The following is a 22686-nucleotide window of genomic DNA, read 5'->3' on the forward strand; positions in this document are numbered from 1 at the left end:
ATGGCGATGACTTCCACTGAAAAAAATTAAGCTATACTTTAACGCTTTGTAAAGTTTTCACATTAGAACCGTAAAGGGGGAAAGCGGTTTTCACTTGCAATACCAAGCCTGACCACATGGTGTGCTGTTAATAGAATGTCCTTGGCATAGGATGAACACTTCAGGCAAGAGCAGTAGAATGCTCTAAAGTGCCATCTAGTGGTGAAAAAAATGAGTGCAATAATTTCTACTTACTTTCTAGTACACAAAATATAAATGACACCTTGCAGTGTGTTCCCTCAGGACTGCACCAGATGACAGGAATGGCTAACAGTCACCATCTATGTAGGTGACAGGTGATCTCTGAAATATGAGATCTGCTGGAGGGCTAAAATCTCAATACACTGATCACTGGGTCAATTCTTGGGTCTGTGGTATGCGATATAGGGCAGTGTCCCCGTTCTCCTTGTACATTGAGGCTGATCTGTGGCTGCTGTGGACCAGACAACTCAGATCTGATAATCTAATCCTGCTAATTGGCTGAATGTATTAATGACAAGGATTCCTGCAACGTGCAATGTATTACATTAAGCCGCTTAGCTGTCACGTTCATGTGGATACTCACATGTTGTATTATCCAGAGGCGTAGCTAGGCTTTCCGTCACCTCGGGCAAAGAATCAGTTTGGCGCCGCCCCAGCTGTAAATTCAATATTCCTGACCCTACTTCAAACGGCTCTAGCTCCAATTCTGTATGAGGTGCAGACATGTCATTAGCACTGATAGAACTGGAGCAGTAGTCGCTTGTATTACAATGAGCTCAGTTCATCCAAAACTGTAATGTTAATGGGTTAAATTGCTAGGCTGGCGCCCTTCCTTCCCCTCAGTTCTGACTGCACCTGGGGCCCATGCTCCACCTTCCCCGAGCTACCCCCCTGGCATTATCTATTCCAGGATTATATTCATCACTAATATCTGATTTTATGTATTAAGGAAATAGCTTTTTTACAATTGAAAACCTAATTCTCCTTGCAAGGATCCATAGGGCTATCACAGGGCCTGAAAGTAGAGGGGACTCAGTTATGGCTGGTCAACACATTCTGCACTACTACTAAAACAATGGATGGAACTGGGTGGGGTGGTCTTCTCCTGGGATATTGGGGTGTACTTGCAAGGAAACCAGGAGGCACCATATGTATTTTTGCTTCGCTGCCCCCAGTGTTTATTTATTTTACTCCTTTTGGATTTCCTGATAACAGTAAATTCCATTTATTTATTGTCCTCGTTCCCTCCTGATGTAAAGTAATATCATTGACGATTCACAAGGTGCCTACATATTGATGTTATTTTTATGGTCCAGTTTCATATCATGTATATTTTTGTCATATTGTGTTTATTTAGGGCTACTTACAGCAATAAAATCTACCTGTATACACCGACCGCTGTGGGGTTTTATTTTTGTGTCCTTTTTATGTCCAGCGCTGACAGATCCTGAAGGCTGCTGCATGTCACATGTTCTGGATTATCTCTTGCAGACTCCATACTGTGTGTGGGTATCCAAGGTAAGCAGGTCTTCCACAAGTATTGCTTCCTCTGCGGTACATAGAGTGATTCCAGTATGCTATTTATACCATGCCAAGTCAATAGCTCTTCCAACCAAGTGAGTCCAAAAACACATGGGAGCAAACAAGGAGCACTTACCTTCAGGGGTGCCCCAAGCCTTTATGCTGCTTGAGGGAACATTATGAATATTGCTATAGGGCAGTGGTGGCGAACCTATGACATGCATAGCCCTCCCTGCTGGCACGTGCCGCCGTCGGCCGTTCACCACAACAGTGAATACCAGCAGGGGCCATGGCTTCCCTGACGATATCCACTCAGCAGCGCTGCTAGTGGCGCTGATCCCGGTGCACACTGTGACATCAATGTGTAGCCAGGATCCTCCTCCCCTGATGTCTACTACTTGGTTCCGCAAGAGCAGGGATGGAGGCATCCAGCAGCACACTGACGTCACAGTGTGCACCTGGGATCATGGGATCAGCGTTGCTAGCAGCGCCGAGCAGAGGAAGGGGGGGGGGGTAGGTATATGGGTTTGAGGGGGGCGCCATTACTACTGGGGCCACTGTGGGATATCAATATTACTACTGGAGGCCACTGTGGGGTGTCACTATTACTACTGGGCCCACTGTGAGATGTCACTATTACTACTGGAGGCACTGTGGGATGTCACTATCACTACTGGGGCCACTGTGGGGGTGTCACTATCACTACTGGAAGCCACTGTGAGATGTCAGTATTACCACTGGAGCCACTGTGGGATGTTACTATTACTACTGGGGCCACTGTGGGATGTCACTATTACCACTGTGGCTGCTGTGCAGTGCCACTATTACCGCTGGGGCCACTGTGTGTGTGGGGGGGTCACTATAACCGATGAACCTACTATGGGGGTCACTGTAACCACTAGAGCCGCTGTGAGAGGTCACTATTACTGCTGAAGCCGCTCTGGGGGGGTCACTATTACTGCGAAAGTCGCTCTGGGGGGTTACTATAACCACTAGGGCCGCTGTGGGATGTCACTATGACCGCTGAAGCAACTCTGGGGGGGTCACTATTACCACTGAAGCCGCTCTGGGGGGGTCACTGTTACCGCTGAAGCCACTCTGGGGGGTTCACAATTACTGCTGAAGCCACTGTGGGGGGTCCCTATTACCACTGGGGATGCTCTGGGGGGGGGGTCATTATTACCACTAGGGATGCTCTGGGGGGAGTCACTATTACCATTGGGGCCACTCCTGGGTGGTCACTATTACCACTGAAGCCACTCTGGGGGGGGTCACTATTACTACTGAAGCTGCTGTGGGGGGTCACTATTACCGCTGAAGCCGCTGATGGGTGTCACTATTACTACTAGGGGCTGCTGTGGAGTGTCACTATTACCGCAGGGGCCGCTCTGGGGGGGGGGGGTCACTATTACCATTGGGGACGCTCTGGGGGTCACTATTACAGCTGGGGCCGCTCTGGGGGGGGGGGGGGTCACTATCACTGCTGAGATAGGTTTACAAGAGGCGGAAATGCTGCAGAATGTCCTCAGCGGAAATTTCTGTGGCAAATTCCACAGCATTTCCACATCCAAAAGCAGTCAAAATCTGCACCCGGTCTATTTTGAAACAGCCATGTCCTTTTATTAACGATGGAAGTAAAAGTCATACGTTGTGATAAGCCCCCATTGTGCCAACTTACCAGCTAGGCTTTGACCAGAAATGGCATGGTTGACGCTGGCATACAGAGGTACAGAGGAGCAAGGCACTGCGAGACAGGCTGACTTATGAGCAGGAACAGTGCTAAGATACACCTAGTAAAAGCGAGGATCAATGACCCCAACCAGGCAATATCAGATAGGAAACCATGCCCTAGGTTAAACAGGGAAATGGGAGGACCCCTGCCTAGAATCAGGATAGATATCCTGATAAAAATGGTCCTGTGGTCTTCAGTTTGGGACTAACTCTCCTGACAGGGCACAGGAGATGTCTACTGAACACAGGACACATGAAGTGCACAATAAACACAGAACTGTACAGACTTACCACAGAGATGGCAACGATACAAAGACAGGAAGACACACACGCAGAGAAAAGCATTGGGCAAAGAACATGCAGGAATGTCAGAAGCGGAGACCAAGCTGAATGACTGTGAAAACAACACACATCAACACTAAGGCAATGAGGGAGGATTCTCAGCTCAGCTAAATAGGAAATAGATAGCTCATGCCTTGCAGCTGAGGTTGGGTGCACTGAAAAGAGTAACCTTTGTATTGCTGACAAGAAGTGTACAGAAGTTCAAGTTGCAGAGGAAACAGGACGACGCCCATGTCTGCTGGAAATAGCTGTAGGCAGGCAAGTCTGGGGAGTGGACCTAATAGGTAGGCTCCACTTTAGTACGTCTACCAACCCCCTCTTGCCACAGTACCGCACATAGGTAACCACACATATAAATATCTTCAACCAATCTGTTGTGATAAAGACATTATCATTATGTTGGACCACGAGCCTTGGAACAGAGACCTAAAAATAGTGTAAAGGTAACAAGAAACTTGAGAGTAACAAGTAACATGGTAAGTGGCAAGCAAATGACCACAGCTCTCTTGGGGAAACTGGGTTTGCTGATTCCCAGTGTAAGAAAAAAGATAACTGTGCCAGCTACTGCAGATTGCTGGGTGGACACCCAGACTCAAGGCACAAAATGGCATCAGCATTGTGACCAAAGGATGTCACACACTTATCTTGCGATAGTGAGATGGGGAATGACTTATGGCGACGTTTGTTGTGAGATACTTGAATCGATTCCTCTTGGAGAAAGTGGGAGGTTATTTTCACATTTGGTTTGGGAATTCCTTGCGATATAAGGTTCCAGTCCCTGCAGAATTCAAGCACTTCTTGGGTTTGTGCTACAAATTTAGCTACGCTTTTAGTGATAATGAGTCTTACTGAAAAACACATTATACGTAATGTTTTGCTCTCTTAGGACTTTGGTGCTTGGTGCAAATAGCCTCCGACATAATAAAGTAGTTGAAGAGAGATCTGCAAATAGTATAATACTTTGGAATCAGTCGGGAGCGTAGGAGAAAGCCTGGCGATATCCATTCTTTTATCTTTGATGTGAAAATACGGATATTAGATATGAATCACTCCCAATTAGAGATAAGCGAGCACCCAAATGTTTGGGTGCTCGTTGCTCGAGTCGAACATTTCGTAATGCTCGAGAGCTCGTTTCGAGTAACGAACCCCAATGTAGTCAACGGGAGACTTGAGCATTTTTCAAGCTGACCGATGCTCCACATAGGGGAGGTTGTGTGAAACACCTGAAAACATCAGAAAGTCATGGAAACACCACAGAAACGGATAGGGAACGGCAGGGGCAGCATGCATGGCTGCATCTGAGGCTCCCAGGTCACACTATTAAGCCAAATTGGGGGCAAGAGCCTGGTCGTCACCCCCCTAAAAATTTACTTGGGACAGACTATAATCAGCAAGGCACACACGCTGGCACATCTTAGCTAAGCACCACACTAGGTGCAACGAAGGCCAATCACCGCCTGCGGGTGACACCACTGCCTCTTCTCCTGGGTTACATGCTGGCATTGCTGTCCAATCTCCTGCATGAGCCTGTGTCCACAGCGTACTCAAATTTTTCACAGTGCAGCGTTCAGCTGCCCTCATGCCACACGCTCACTTTATAGCTACACCACCCTCATGTCTATTTATAAGTGCGTATTGGATGAGGAGGAACAGGAGACACACACTGCAGATAGTTGGCAGGCCTGGCCGCGACCATCTTTGAAAGTGTTGGTGATAGCCCACAATGCTGATGAGAATTGCTGATAAATTAACGTACAATTATAATTCCAATCCCGTGCCACCTCCATCGTGAAATTGTCAGGAGCCGCAAGCGTGGGCAAAAAGGGGACTCAGGTGCCAGTACTTCTACACATCTCCACAATTCTGCAACGCATTCTAAAACCAAAGATTGATTTGAAGCAGGAGGTGTTGCAAAAGTAGCCACCACAGGTATACAGTAAAACTGTCAATGCCTCATGAAATCAGTTACGCTTCCTTTGATCGCTACGAGGACCGGGTGATCGGTGCATAAATTTGAGTGGCCAAAGCAGGACCCCACGCTGGGCAGCAGATCTGGAGCAGATTATACATACCAACCAGCGATGACTCCCAGGGATGTGTGCGTTTATCAGGCCTAAACAATCTAGCTGTTTAACACTCAGGGTATTATATGTCCACGGACATCCAAAAACAGACAGTGAGCAATGAGTTGTCTTGTTATACAGTCCTGATCAGAAGTGCAATCCCATGCCACCTCCGTCACAAAATTGTCAGGAGCCACAAACATGGCCATAAAGCAGACTCGGATGCTAGTACTTCTAACCATCTGCACGATTCAACAACCCATTCTAAAACCAAAGATTGGTTTGAAGCAGGAGGTGTCACAAAAGATGCCACCTCAGGTCTAGAGTGCAACTGTGAAAGTCTCATTAAATCAGTTACGCTTCCTGTGAATGCTCCAATCCAGTATCTCGGATAACTGTGGTAACATGAGAGATAATACATGGCGACCAGTGCTGACCCCCTTGGATGCATTCGTCTATCAGGCCCAGACCAAATTGGCTGTTTACCACAGTGAGAGGAGTTGTAGTCCTAGAAAGGACATTTGGGTTCAAATTATTCCAATCCCGTGCCACCTCCGTCACAAAATTCTCAGGAGCCACAAATGTGGCTATAAAGTGACTCAGATGCTAGCACTACTAACCATATGCACAATTCAGCAACGCATTCTGAAACAAAAGATTGGGTTGAAGCAGGAGGTGTCACAAAAGATGCCACCACAGGCATACAGTTAACCTGTGAACGTCTCATTATATCAGTTACGCTTCCTTTGATCACTATAAGGACAGTGGGAGCCATGAAGAAATTTGAGTGGCCAAACCTGGCACAGCTGCACCCCGCCCAGGACCTCGGTCTCTGCCCACAACCTCATTCGGGCGCCCACGTCCATGTCCTCGTCCTCGACCCCTATGCCTAGTCTTCATCATGCTGTATAAAGCACTGTGTCAAAATGCTACGCAAACTGCAAGGTATTTTGTGTACGCTTTAAGCCAAAAATAGACAGTGTAAAATGTGTACAGTCTTGTGCATTTAGCATTTTTGGTACTAAACAAGTGTTTTTCTTTGGTTAAGTGATTTCACCCACGGAGATTCAAATGGAGTCTGATAAAGTGGCAGCAATCTCCCAATGGGTCAGACCAGATAACCTGAAAGCTCTGTAGTAGTTTTTAGGTTTCGCAAATTTCTACCGTAGATTCATTAAGAATTATTCTGTTATTGCTCAACCCCTGACCGATCTTACCAAGAAGGGTGCCGACTTGGAAAGATGGTCGCCTGAGGCCCTAGAGGCTTTTAGTCATTTCAAAAGGGCGTTTACTGCTGCCCCGGTGCTAGTCCAGCCTGACGTGCGACGACCGTTCTTCATTGAGGTTGATGCGTATGAGGTGGGGGCGGGGCTGTATTGTCTCAGGAAGTCAGCGGGAGACTTGGGTATAGTCCATGCGCGTTCTTCTCGCGGACGTTCAGTTTGGCGGAACGTAGCTACGACGTGGGTAATCGTGAGTTATTGGTGATTAAGTGGTCTCTTGAAGAGTGGTGTCACCATCTTGAGGGGGTAAGGCATCCCATTACTGTATATAATGATCATAAAAACTGGGTATATCTCGCCAACGCTAAGAGACTCACAGCTCGTCAGGCCAGGTGGGCTTTGTTTTTCGCCAGGTTTAACCTCGTCGTTACATATATTCCAGGGGAGAAGAATGTGAAGGCAGACGCGCTCTCCCGGAATTTCGGTTCGCCGGAAAGTGAGACAGTGGCTCCTGAGAATATCTTGGCACTTGGGGTGGTGGTGGCAGCTGTAGAGTCTGATATTGTTCTTCATCTACAAAATTGTCAGCAGGATGCTCCCTCGGGGGTGCCGGAGGGCAGATGGTTTGTGCCAGAGACCTTGCGTATCAGAGTCATTGAAGAGTCTCACTCATCTGTTCTTGCAGGTCCTCCGGGCGTTCAGGGGACTCTGGAGTTTTGTACTAGACACTACTGGTGGCCAGGCATGTCTCAGGAGATCCGTGACTATGTTAAGGGATACTCTATCGACGGGGGATGACAGTATGTCGCTTGATAGCCAGACCACCCTCATGTCTATATCTCAGTGCATTTTGGAGGAGGAGGGGGAAGAGACAGCTTGCCACACTGCAGAGGGTACCCATACTGCTTGCCTCTCGTCTGTTCAGCTAGTATGGCCTGAAGAGGAGGATGATCCTGAAAGTCATCCTCCTAGTGAGGACAGCGATGTGTTGTGTACTGGGACCCTGGCACACATGGCTGACTTCATGTTAAGCTGCCTTTCCCGTGACCCTCATGTTAGACGCATTCTGGCCAACATGGATTACTGGGTGTACACCCTTCTAGAACCACGGTATAAGGAGAACCTTTCCACTCTCATTCCCAAAGAGGAAATGGGTACGAGAGTGATACAGGGCCCTGGTGGAAAAAGTGATGCTAAAGTTCCTATCTGATAGCGCTAGTGGCAGAGGACGCAGCTCTGAGGGCCAAGTAGCAAGGGAGGTGCGGGGATCAGGCAGCATGTCGAGCGCAGGCAGAGGAACACTCTCCAAGGCCTTTGCCAGCTTTATGGCTCCCCAGCAAGACTGTGTCTCCACTCTCCAGTCAAGGCTGAGTCTGTGGTAGCACTGTAAAAAGATGGTGAGGGAGTATGTAGCCGATCGTACCACCGTCCTCCATGATGCCTCTGCTCCATATAACTATTTGGTGTCAAAGCTGGACACGTGGCATGAACTTGTACGCCCTGGAGGTGCTGGCCTGCCCTGCCGCTAGCATCTCGTCAGAGAGGGCATTTAGTGCAGCTGGGGGAATCATCACAGATAAGGGTACCCGCCTGTCAACTGCCAGTGCCAACATGCTTACACTCATAAAGACAAACAAAGGCTGGATTTCCCCAGACTTCTCTTCTCCAACGGCGGAAAGCAGCGGAACCTAATGATTCTTTTCGCTGCAACAGGAGAAAATTGCATCCTCTATCACCACAAAAAAAGGGGAATTAGCTTCGTCAATCATTCTTGGATATTATTACTGCTCCTGCTCCTCCTCCTAAAACAGCATGTCATCATGCTGAACTGCCAATTTTTCTGCGTCCCAAAAGGCTCTGTTTGAAAGTTTTTCACAATTTTTCAAAGTTTCAAAAGTATTTATAGTTTAACAGAAACCACTTTTTTTTTTTACAGGGCTGCTTCTAGGCTCTGTTACAAATTAAGCAACAGCGAGCTCTATCTTTAAAAATTGTTTATGGGTTTCACCTGCCCTTGTGGTTGAGCAATTTTTCAGGGGTACACTGATTTGGTACACCAATTTTTCAGGCCCTTGCCTATACTGTTATCTAACTAATTTTTCCAGCCTTCGCCTACACTCTTGGTAACCAAATGTTTTCAGGTGTTCGCCTATACTCTTGGTACACCAATGTTTCAGGGGTTTGCCTGCACTCTTGCTACCGAAATGTTACAGGGGTCCGCCTATACACTTGGTACTGAAAGGTTTGAGGGGTTCACCTATACTCTTGCTACAGAAATGTTACAGGGGTCTGCCTATACTGTTGCTGCATAAATGTTACTAGGGTCCACCTATACTCTTGCTGCAGAAATGTTACAGGGGTCCACCTATACTCTTGCTACATAAATCTTACTGGGGTCCGCCTATACTCTTGCTACAGAAATGTTACTGGGGCCCGCCTATACACTTGCTACTGAAAGGTTTGAGGGGTTCACCTATACTCTTGCTACAGAAATATTCCAGGGTCCGTCTATACTGTGGGTGCACAAATGTTTCCCATTGCGGTGTTCAGCTGCGTGACATATACACAGAATGAAGTGTGTGGGGACACATTGATTTCCCATAGCTATTTAACTCACGGCACCTTGGGTCACAAAAGGTGGAGGCTGGGACCGAGCCTGATCCAGGGCCCGCTCACGTACTACCCACACAGCGTATTGCAGGTCCTACCTCAGTCATGGTTTCTCGGCCTTATTATGCCACCTCCTCCTCCTGCTTGGGGTCTGTGGATCAGCGCTGAGCAACATGTATTTTTTCTCATGCTACCACAGTTATCTGAGACAGAGGTTTGGGCCAAACAAAAGGAGCGTTACTGCATTAATGAGACGTTCACAGCTGCACTAGCATCGGCGTTTGCTAGAGGCCCACGATTACTGAGGGTGTGGGAAGAGGCCAAGATCCTGGGGGGGAAGAATCAACTGCGCCAGGTTTGGCCTGTGGAACTTCTTTGTGGTTCATCTAGTCTTTGGAGCGATGAAAGCAACCGTAACTGATTTAAAGAGACGTTCACAGCTGTACTAGCATCCGAGTCCGCTTTATGCCCATGATTACTGAGGGTGTGAGCCGAGACCGAGGTTCTGGGCGGTGTGAAACTGCCTTCTTTGGGCGCTCTGATTTCTTTATGTGTAATTCCGTCTTTGAGTTTCATGGGCCCGCCTATGCTGTGGGTGCACAAACACTTCCCATTGCGTTGTTTTACTGTCTGGCAGAAATACACCGACTGACTTGGCTAGGGTGCAGACGGCTTTCCCATTGTGCTGTTTTATCTATCTGGCACAAATACACTGAATGACTAGGGCAGAAGTGTGAGCCGAGGTCCTGGGTGGAGTGAAACTCTGACATGTTTGGGCACTCTGATTTCTTAATTTGTAATACTTTCCTTGCGTTCCAGGGGCTTGCCTATGCTGTGGGTGCACAAAGACTTCCCATTGTGTTGTTTTACCTGTCTGGCACAAATACACTGACTGACTAGGGCAGAAATGTGGGCCGAGGCCCTTGGCAGGGTGAAACTCTGCCATGTTTGGGCACTCTGTTTTCCTCATGTGTAATACCATGTTTGAGTTCCTTGGCCTAGCCTATGCTGTGGGTGCACAAAGACTTCCCAATGCGGTGTTTTACCTGTCTGGCACAAATACACTGACTGAATAGGGCAGAAATGTGGGCCGAGGCCAAGGTACTTGGCGGGGTTAAACTCTGCCATGTTTGGGCACTCTGATTTCTTCCTCTGTACTACCATCTTTTTGCATCGACAGCATAGGCGAGTCCAAGGAACTCAAAGACTTCCCATTGCCGTGTTGAGCTATCTGACAACTACCCAGAATTAATTGTGAGGGGACACATGGATTTCACATTGCTATGTAACTCGCGGCACCTTGTGTCACACAAGGTAGAGGCTGGGACCGAGCCTGACCCTGGGCCCGCTCATGTGCTTCCCACACAGAGTATTGCTGCATTGTGGAGATGTGTAGAAGTGCTGGCACCTGAGTCCCCTTTATGCCCACGTTTGCGGCTCTTTACAATTTTGTGACGGAGGTGGCACGGGATTGGAATAATGATCTACGTCAATTTAATCAATTCTGAACAGCATTGTGGGCTATCGCCCACAGTTTCAAAGAGGGTCGCTGCTTAGCCATGCCAACCCTCTGCAGTGTGTGCCTTTGGTTCCTCCTCATCCAGTAAGCACTTATAAATAGACATGAGGGTAGTGTGGCTATGAAGTGAGCGTGTGGCATGAGGCCAGCTGAATGCTGCGCAGGGAAAATTTTGTGTGCGCTGTGGACGAAGGGTTGTGCATAGGGTTGGATAGCAATACCAGCATGTAACCCAGGAAAAGAGGCAGTGGTGTAACCCGCAGGCAGTGATTGTCCTTGGTTGCAGGTAATGTGGTGCTTAGATAAGATGTGCCAGCGTGTGTGCCTTGCTAATGAGGGATTGTTCCAAGTAAATTGTTCGAGGGTGACCGCCAGACTCTTGCCCCCATTTTGGCTTAATAGTGGGACCTGGGAGCCTCAGATGCAGCCATGCATGCTTTCCCCCTCCATTTGCTATCCGTTTCTGTGGTGTTTCCATGACTTTCTGATGTTTTCTGGTGTTTCACAAGTCATCGCCTATGCAGAGCATCGGTCCCATACAAAAATGCTCGAGTCACCTATTGTCTTCAATGGGGTTCGTTACTCAAAACGAGCTCTCGAGCATTACGAAAAGTTTGACTCGAGCAACGAGCACCCGAGCATTTTGGTGCTCGCTCATCTCTAGTTATCTGCGATCCACGACAGGAGCTGCTGTGCTTGTAATAAAGGTCTGCCACGCGGACCCGCAAATTGTAATATAAAGCTGGGGAGCGGAGAGTTGCGGCGCTCTCCTAATCCCTCTGCAGCCGGCTGTGATTCACCCCGCCCAGGACCTCGGCCTGTGCCCACACCCTCACCTGGACGCCCGCGTCCATGTCCGCGTCCTCGACCCTTACCCCTACTCCTCATCATGTCGGATAAAGGATAGAGCAGGGCCCAAATAAATTAACCCACTGTATAGCGCTGAGAAGTGGGGCTAATTCACCGCACACAGAGACTTGTAGATACCGGAGGCTCTATGCTGTGACAGAAAACATTAAACCGCTAGGGGTAATTTACTGCTCACAGAGACTTGTAGATAAAAGAGGCTGTATGGAGTGGCTGAGAACTATTAACCCAGTGGATAGTGCAGATAACTGCGGCTACTTCACCACACACAAGGAAAGTGTATTGTGAGATGCTCTGCACAGGGGCAGAAAACTATTAACCCTGTGGATAGTACTTATAACTCTGGCTAATTCACTGCACACAGCGATTGGGAGACGTGAGATGCTCTGCACTGGCCCAGCAAAAATTAAGGCACTGTTTAGCGATGGGAACTAGCTTCGGCTAATTCAGTGCACACAGCGAATGGGAGACGTGAGATGCTCTGCACTGGCCAACCAAAATTAAGGCACTGTTTAGCGATGGGAACTAGCTTCGGCTAATTCAGTGCACACAGTGAATGGGAGACGTCAGATGCTCTGCACTGGCCAACCAAAATTAAGGCACTGTTTAGCGATGGGAACTAGCTTCGGCTAATTCAGTGCGCACAGCGAATGGGAGACGTGAGATGCTCTGCACTGGCCAACCAAAATTAAGGCACTGTTTAGCAATGGGAACTAGCTTCGGCTAGTTCAGTGCACACAGTGAATGGGAGACGTGAGATGCTCTGCACTGCCCTAGAAATAATTAGCCCACTGTTTAGCGATGAGAACTGGGGCTAATTCACCGCACAGAGAGACTTGCAGATACCGGAGGCTCTATGCTGTGACAGAAAAAATTAAACTGCTGTCTTGCGCTGATACCTAGGGGTAATTTAGCGCTCACAGAGACTTGTAGATAAGAGAGGCTGTATGGAGTGGGTGAGAACTATTAACCCAGTGGACGGTGCAGATAACTGTGGCTAGTTCACCGAACATAGAGAATGGTAGATGTGAAGTGCTCTGCAGTGCCCCAGGAAAAATTAGCATACTGTTTAGCGATGAGAACTCTGCCTAATGCACTGCACACAGAGAATGGTAGAAGTGAAATGCTCTGAACAGGCCTAGATGCTTGAAAATAAAAAATTGGTGCACTACTGCTCCCAGCCAGCCACAAAAGTAATGCACACAATGAGGAGTAGCCCTAAGATGGACTGTTGGGTTCTTGATGTCAGGATCTCTGCCTAACCGCACCCTACACTAGCACTTTCCCTATCTCAGCAGCAGCTCTTTCCCTAACCTCTGCCAGCAGGCGTCTGAGGCGAGCCGCGGGCGGCACCAGTTTAAGTACTTGGCGGTCACCTGATCGGCCCAGCTACTCACTGCTGTAGACGTGCAGAGGGCTTGCACGGCACAGCAGGAAGTGGTAATGCCTTCTCTGCATGTTTATTGGCTAAAAAATGGCGCTAAACATGCGGGGAAGGGAAATGAAAGTGACTCGAGTACCGAATGTTGCTCGATTCGAGTACCGAGCATCTCGAGTAGCCTAATACTTGAACGAGCATCAAGCTTGGACGAGTGTGCTCGCTCATCTCTGGTGCTGATCCTTCACTGCTGTAATTATCTTACTTCTTGCTCTCTCTTCTTTTCTCACATGCAGCTGGTGTTAGTACTCACATATTGCTCTCTCCCCACCACATTGGCTCCTATGTCCTTAAAGGAGATGTCTCGAGGAAGCACTGAATTTTTTTTTTTGCCCAGTCCCCCTAATTAAACATACATTACTAATTACCCCTGTAAATGACTTTCCTAGCTGGTTTCTACTTACCGTTCCAGCGTTTCAGCAACTTATAAAACTTTTTCCCAAGATGGCCGCCAGCTCTTTTCGCATCGCTTGCTGTAGCCCGACGTGCGCGCTCCCGACACGCTACCAGCTGTGTCTCCATGGCAACCAGACGCCCCGCAGCCGCCGACCGGACCCCTGGAGTGAACACGGCCGACCTGTCACCCACCGCCAGGCAGAAGGTAACTGGCGCAGCCCCCCCCCCCATCACAGCGGCAGCCCCCCCGGCCCAGCGACAGCCCCCCCCGGCCCAGCGCTAGTTCCCCCGGCGCAGCGCCAGCCCCCCCCCCCGGCCCAGCGCTAGTTCCCCCGGCGCAGCGACAGCCCCCCCAGGCCCAGCGCTAGTTCCCCCGGCGCAGCGACAGCCCCCCCCGGCCCAGCGCTAGTTCCCCCGGCCTAGCGACAGCCCCCCCCGGCCCAGCGCTAGTTCCCCCGACGCAGCGACAGCCCCCCCCCCCCGGCCCAGCGCTAGTTCCCCCGGCGCAGCGACAGCCCCCCCCGGCCCAGCGCTAGTTCCCCCGGCGCAGCGACAGCCCCCCCCCCGGCCCAGCCCTAGTTCCCCTGGCCTAGCGACAGCCCCCCCCGGCCCAGCGCTAGTTCCCCCGGCCTAGCGACAGCCCCCCCCGGCCCAGCGACAGCCCCCCCCGGCCCAGCGCTAGTTCCCCCGGCCTAGCGACAGCCCCCCCCGGCCCAGCGCCAGCCCCCCCGGCCCAGCGCTAGTTCCCCCGGCGCAGCGACAGCCCCCCCATCGCAGCGGCAGCCCCCCCCCCGGCGCAGCCCGGCGCAGCGGCAGCCCCCCCGGCCCATCACTTACCAGGACAGCTGGACGGCGGGACAGCTGGGCGGCTTCTCCGGACAGCTCGGCAGCTCTGCACCTTCCTCTAACAGAGGAAGGTACAGAATGGCCGCTCCAGCGCGCTCCCGAGCAGTGACAGCTCGTCTGCGCATGCGCAGAAGAGCTGTAGCGGGGAGCACACTGAAGCGGCTCGTGCTGAAAGGAGAAGACCGGACTGCGCAAGCGCGTCTAAAAAAGCAAGCTGCCAGCGAATTTAGACGGAACCATGGAGACGGGGACGCTAGCAACGGAGCAGGTAAGTGAATAACTTCTGTATGGCTCATATTTAATGCATGATGTATATTACAAAGTGCATTAATATGGCCATACGGAAGTGTATAACCCCACTTGGTTTCGCGAGACCACCCCTTTAAGGTAAGGGTGCATCTTTTCTGCACCGGAACTATGGGTGGAGACAAGGGATTGAGCTGGAACGCCCACAGCTGGTGATTGGCTACCTCACATTTCTCCCCAAAAGCAAAGTAAAACCTCCACCCAGCGTTTGGCCATGTAAGCTGGGCTTCTATCTTTGCTGCTTCCACAGTTATTCCTAGCGCTAATGGAATATATAGAAAAGTGACAGCATAAATGGTGTAAAACTTCTCAAGTAAAACAAGTCTTTATTGTTCCATAATCCGATGTGTAGGCAGTGTTTCGACCACCGGGGTCTTTTTCAAGCTACTATCTGACAGAACAGGAGAATACCTCTATGCTCCAGATGCCCACAATGCAGCAATGTCCATACTTATATACAAATGTATGCACAGCAATAGAAAGAAAGGGCAGCCCCATAAGGAAAAAGAGGAGATGGCACATGCATACAGTGCTAAGACAGCAACCTCTCACACTCCCCTCCATTAGGCTCACAGCTCTGCAGGCAGTAGTACAACCCACACAAGCTCTGATAACACTAGCTGCTCAGCACACAGCAGCTCTGTGGAAAGCAGAGAAAGGCCAGAAGAGCCAGGCTAGCAAGTGAATCTCCAGAATCAGTGCAGATGTCACATCAGGCACAGCCTGCACTAGAAGCAGCAAGAGATGAGATCCCATTCTTGATATTAGCTGCTCACATCAAATAGCATCAGTAATAGTTATAAGGGAGATGATGTTAGCCCTCAAAGTGTTAACTCCTCCATTGTTGAGATGGGCACAAGAGTGGATCATTTAGAAAATAAAGCAACAGAAACCACTAGTTCCCATGATGAACTGATTGATGCTCACTCAAAGTTAGTAGAGAAAGTTGACACTTTGAAAAATAAAATTGCAGATCTGGAGGATAGGAGCAGGTGCAATAACCTCAAATGTAGTGGTATTGCTGTATCTATCTAACCCCACGAGCTTTAAAACTACATACAGAAACTAATTCTATGCCTTTTACCTACAACAACACCAGAAGAACGAATTATCAATAGAGCTCAGCATCTACCTAAACATAAAATGGTTCCAAGACATCTACCTAGAGATGTAATAGTACGAGTACAATTATTTCATGACAAGGAATCAGTAATGTTTACATCTCAAAGATCTCCTCACTCCTTATTAGCATACAAAGATCTCGGATCTCCCACAAGCAACCACACAAGCCAGAAAAAAATTCTCTGCAATGCTGACTCCAAGAAACAACAAATTCCGTACAAATGGGGACACCCAACTAAAGTCATCAAAGGAGGAACAATAACACACATGTCATCCAAACAGTAGAAGAAGGGCAGAAATGCCTCAAAAAATGGCACCTCACTGAGTCAAAATACCCAACCCATTTCAGACAATAATGGCACGTGTGAAATCAGAGCCCCAAACAAAAATTACTTGGATGCATCTCTCCAACATTAACAAAAATAGACTTCCCTGTAGCAAACACCGATGTGCTTCTACATACAATTCCACTGTGGATGGACTTTACCCCCTACAAACATCCCTTCTTTGGTTAGATGCTCTTACCAGGAGACACAAAAGGCTGATGTCAATTACCTTACTCCCTGTTTTGGTTGCCAAGTTGACATTCCAACCACATGCCAACCGTTCCTAACACGTGTGACCATGTCCATTGCCACCCATATGTTCTATCTTTTGTAGGTGTGTTTTTTTTTTTTTGATGAACGCAGTACGAACTGCGTATATACGCACGTAAAAACGCCCGTGTGACTGAGCCCTTAGTAATGATCATCCTTTAAGTTTGATATACCAAAAACAAGACATCCATTGTGCCCCTTCTGGGCATCCCCAAGAAGAGCAAGATCCAATAGAGAAACATCATGAGTGTGACTATCCTATCTATAAATGCCAGAGTCTCAATTCTCCATATAAACGTACAGCCTTGTGGAAAGAGGCAATGTCTCATGGAGCAGACAGAGTCTGCATTCAAGAAACCCATTGTAGAAAATCTAGTTTTCACAAAGTTTCGCACACTAGCTTCCCCAAGATTTTTATGATGAACTCGGTAAAGAAGAAGGAGGGAGTGCTTATAGCTATTAAGGACTCAGTGGACTTTTAGCTTATTGACTCAATGGTGGACAAGAGGGGCAAATGTCTTGTCCTGGTCTGTAAAATTAATGGGTTTGCAACGATAATCGTTAATTTATATGCACCAAACTCCTCAAAAATAAGTTTCCTTAACAAAATAATGAGGAAAACAAAAAAAATACAGAAAGACTTGCAGAACATTCTCTAGGACATGTTCCTTCTAGATTTCTTCATGTTACCCAGAGCTAAAAAAGCCCTCATAGGAACAACCACATGGTCTGATCGTGCACCTATTCAATTAACCCTCTCACTCCTTCCACGCCAATAAAATTTGATGCAATAACACTCTTACAATTAAACTCCCAAACTACAAAAAAGATAAGAGAAAGCATCCAAGAATACTCTATTAACAGCAATTCCAAAGAAGTAGACCCCTTTACACTATGGGACACCCACAAAGCAGTGATAAAGGGGCTGTTGATACAACAGGGATCCATATACAAAAATTAAAAAACTCTGAAAACTAGACAGACACCCAACCATTACAGATAAAAAACATAAAGTCAGGACAAGATCCAACCAAACTGATACATTACAGAGATCTTCTAAAAGCTAAGTCAGAGACCTTTTAATAGGTGATAACAAATATGATGATACAAAGTAACCTACTACTCAGACCATAATAAGTGCAACAAATGTATGGCGCACAAAGTTAACCAGAAATAGATAAAAGCTAGAATACCCTACCTGATAGATCCACACTCAAAGTACAAAATTAGTAACTCTCAAGACGAGTAGGGAGTCCATACCTCTCATCAATTCACCCCCTTTTGGAAAGTGACAGGTGCCATCCCACCTTCTCATGACCTCTGACATCAACCTCTGACCCTCCCCTTTGATGTGACACCTGGCAGCCTTCTGGAACCTGGGGGCCCCTTCCACATTCCAGGCTGTGACGTATTATGTGACACACTATGAATACAGTGTGTCTCATGATAATAAAGGCTTAATTATATTTATAGTCTGACTTAATGTTATGTAGCATTCAAGTCGCCTTATGAGTATAAGGGTTAATATATAGAATGCATTGAGAGAGAGAAAGAGAGAGAGAGAGAGAGAGAGACTGACAGTGGCGGTGTTATAGAGAACACACAGTAGACAAAATGCAAAGTTTTCTAAAGCTTTATTGAGCGCACTAATGTGCACTAAAAAAATACGGATTATTGAGTTATTACATAAATGAATGCATAAACGGTATATGTCAAAAATATAAAAATATGGGTTATAGAATTATTACATAGCTATGTATAACACTGTATAATGTTAACAGGTATATAGTTACATTTTTACAATCATTTAGAAACGTAACCACGCCATGGGAAACAGTGCTGGTGATCACTTTTTAGGCAGCGAGTTCCCCTGTGTTAGGGTGACTACCCACTACAGTTTTTTTTCACTGCGAAATTCGCTGCGTTTTTTTTCTGCAGGGGTCTATGGGACTTGTAATGTTAAAATCGCGATCGCGCAAAATCACAATTTACCGCAAAATTGTGATCTTGCGCGATCGCGATTTTAACATTACAAGTCTCATAGACCCCTGTAGAAAAAAACCCGCAGCGAATTTCGCAGTAAAAAAAAACTGTAGTGGGTAGTCACCCTTATGTGGCAACAGCGCAAAAGTCTTTTAGACTTACAGTTTGAGAGCCATCGGACTTCAAAACTTCCAACAATTAAGGAGTACATGCGTCTGCAGCAATATCAGTCGTGACATTAGCCTCCGCTATTGCGTGCATAAAAATATTCCAGCCCATGGGAATAGTTTTTCTGAAGCACATGTGATTCTGCATCATATGTCTGATCAGTGCAGAGAAATTGGTTCCGTGAATTACGACATTTTTATATACCAGTTCATCCTTATCGTACCATGTGATAATATTCCGATGATTAAGTAGTGCAGTCAACAATCGCGCTGTGTCTTTCTTGCACGGTTGCGGCAGCTTGCAGCGTTGTATGACATGAGCTATTTCAGCATCGTAACGTGCTCATTCAGGTGCGTATATGGACGGAATTGCGTAATCTAATGTGTCTATATCAAAGTCGAAACTGAGGTATAGTGGGACAAAGTGGTTGCATTTAGTCACATTAGTCAGCAATGCTCAGGTCCAGTGGGCTGTGTACTGATGAATGGGACATGTCTTGTATTAGTTACACATCTGCAACCATTAGCCAATTAGTTCCAGTTCTGCCTGGATGTCAGTATAATGATGAATGAAGATGTCTATTATTACACATCCACAATCATTAAGGGGTCTGCTAACAGCTAACACATCTATCTATCTATCTATCTATCTATCTATCTATCTATCTTATTTCATGTATTTATCTATTTATTATATAAAGATTCACAGATCATAAAAACACATGGAATGTGACATCGGTATCGAGTATCACTGAGTTTCTCTTTTATAAAACGTCAGACAGAAAGATCGTTCTTTTTAAAATCTGATATAAAGAAACATAAAATGTGCTAATAAGATAATCAACAAGCTATGTAATATAAAACAAGCACACACTAAGGGTGCGTTCACAGGAGTGTGTTTTTGTGCGTACTTAGGTGCGTACATACATGCGCACCTAGGTACGAGCAAAAACACGCATGAACAGAGCTCTGTGCTTGTTGTCAAAGGAGCCACGGCTGCTGCTGGAGGTTCCATTGAAAACAATCCTCTGCCGGCACCCCTGCATTCTTTTTCAGGGAAGGGCTTTACATATAAGCCCTTCCCTGAAAAAGAAACATTTTAGTGCAAAAAAAAAACTTACCTCTCCACCGCTGCCGTGACCCCAGCGGGCATGAGGAACACATCCTTCACCCCTGCTAGTCAAAAGAATTCCCTGCTGCTACATCTGTGGCAGATGCAGCAGAGGAATACTTCAATTCTCAACCGCAGCTGTCACACATGACAGCTGCGGTAAAGAATCCTGCCACCGGCATCCCCATCAATGGCTTTTCAGGGAAGGACTTCATAAGCCCTTATCTGAAAAGCCATTTAAAAAGTGTATATATAAAAAAAATCATTACTCATCTCCCTTCAGCTGCCGGGGCTCAGCCGCGACTTCTGGAGCTGTCCCTGGCTCTGTAGTTCTGAGCTACCAGCAGGCGGGGATTTTAAATCCTCGGATGCTGCTAGCTGAGAATTAAGGAGCCGGGAACAGCAACAGAAGTCGCCACTGAGCCCCGGGCAGCACGCACAAAAACACGCTCATGTGAACCCACCCTTAATGCTCACAAAATACACTGTATCCTGTATTTGTATGTTTTAATGAGGGAGAAGTGCATACCCGGCTCCAAGTCCTGGGAAAGGTCAAAAGCAAAAAATGAATATCTGCTAACGAACTCATTCCTATCAATCGAAATTGAACTGTCTGTTCTCTGGTTTCCGGAGATATATACGAGAGCCATGTATTCTCTAATCGCTAATTCAGCATCAAAATCAGGTTGAAAAGGCCGTGCAGATGCAAGGCGGCATGGTTTACGGAATAATGATGAAAACAGAGAGGTTTTTTTTGGAAGCTGCCACTAAAGGCTTCAATGTCAACAAAACCTAAAATTACAGTTTGAGGGATCTAGCCCAGGAACAAATTTTCATGGTTGGTAATTGTTGTCCTGCCAGGTATGCTATAAACCTTTAAGCACGCTCGATCAAGAGAGTATTTAGCCGAGGTCGCTAGAAGGGCTTGACTGTGGCCTGTTCTAACAGCAAGCGATACTTGCACTCTCTTGATGAAGATTGAAGAATGAAAGATTTTAATTTAAAATCTGTCAGGCTCGGAGGACATGAGGCAGAAAGATTCTTTATTTCTGGTCAGTTTGATCTTTAGATCCAGTTCATTCGAGATAAGCTTCAGCTGATTAAATATGTCTACATCAAAAGGGCACGAAAGCTCCACAGATTTAGAACGGTGTGTTGCGTTTGGATCTTTTGGCGAAGTCTAAATTGTGTCCATTAAAGGTCCTTTCATGATGATGTCCATTGGAATACTTGTAAAACAGACTGGCAGTAAATTGGGACGCAAGCATTTGACCACTATAATTTAAAATAGTCTCGATATACGCTCTGTAGCTATAAGGATTATCCGACTGCAAGATTAGCCAATCCCCCTACGTGATGTCCACTTGATTGAAAAGTGTGGCTGTCGGATAACTAATAAACCCCACACGAGCACCATCAGGGATGGCTGTGTTATCTTGTTTCACTATACAGCAAGTTAGGTGCAGGAAGGTATTATTTAAGTTGTAATAACATTCACGGCTACCTGAAATAAAGAATTCCAATGGGGTGTTGGTGTGAGCCGCGATAGGTTGGACTTCAACAAATAGAGATTTTTCAATACTTGTTTGCATGGGCAGTATAGTGAAAATATCCAATTCAGATTTGGAGCACTCTACAGAACCATCGTGTATGAAAGCCATGTTAGAGAATTAGAAGATGTCGGCTGAGTGTCTAATGGTTTTCTGACCTTGTCGTCTTTTACGGAAAGTGGTCTTATCCATGAGCAGCGGGTAAAATAGTGCTGCGAGTCGTCTTTTTCTTTTGCACATATTTTTTGCAAGGGAAACAAGGTCTGAACCACGCTGTTCTTGCCGGGGTTGATTACTTCTATCCAAAACAGCCGCAGAGACGAAAGTGATGGCATCTTTAGCTATAATTTTGACATGAGGCTTTACTAATCCTAGACTTTTTCTGAAAAGAGGAATGGCCCTTTGAAAAAACAATTAAAAAATTCCCCCTAATCCTCTGCCAATCATATACTAATCGCCTGGAAATCCTTTCAATTTGCCCTCTAATTAAGCAATATAATAACTCACATACACGGCTGGATCACCAGGTACCCTCTGAGACAGCATTTTTAGCATTGCGAATCATTGCACAGCACGAAGTTTAACCGTACTAAGCTTTTTCCGTACCTGAATTTAACAGGCACGTTCTGGTCTGATAAAATGAAGATTGTAACTGTGTCAAAATGTTGTTTGCATAATAGCAAATAATTAGGGTGATTGTAGTGTATTGTGATAATGTAGCTGTTTTTACCACTGATTTCAACGGTTCTTAAAAGCTGTACAAAACTGTTACCAACAAACTGATGTTGAATGATATCAGTGCAAACAAACAATATGTAAAACCCTGCTTATATGCCAGGAACCGAGCCACTTTACAAGATAATGTATCGATCCACGGATGTATGTTTTCTTCAGTATATTTTTCGATCCTGTAGATGGGGTTCTCATCCACGGGTATTCGTTGTATTTCCTCTTTATAAATGAACCTTCTATAGCCTCGCCCCTCAAGTCGATTAATTTATAGAATGCTTTTTGAAATCGTGTATCAATAGAGGCTATGACAAAGATTTCATCAGAGTAAGTTTGCTTGTACCCTTTCGCAAATGTTCCTTTATATCGCAAAATCCTTTCATGATCCCAGATTTTTAAAGAAGGCTCGTCAGGCTTTGAGTTCAGAATATCGCTGTAGATATTCCACCATTTTTTAAGGAGTACTTTTTTCGTGACATCCAAAGGACGAGACTGAATAGTATGATGGTAAGTTCGTTTATAACTGGATACAAGCGTCGCTAAAA

The sequence above is a fragment of the Eleutherodactylus coqui genome, chromosome 11 (genome assembly GCF_035609145.1).
Source record: "Eleutherodactylus coqui strain aEleCoq1 chromosome 11, aEleCoq1.hap1, whole genome shotgun sequence".
Taxonomy (NCBI): domain Eukaryota; kingdom Metazoa; phylum Chordata; class Amphibia; order Anura; family Eleutherodactylidae; genus Eleutherodactylus; species Eleutherodactylus coqui.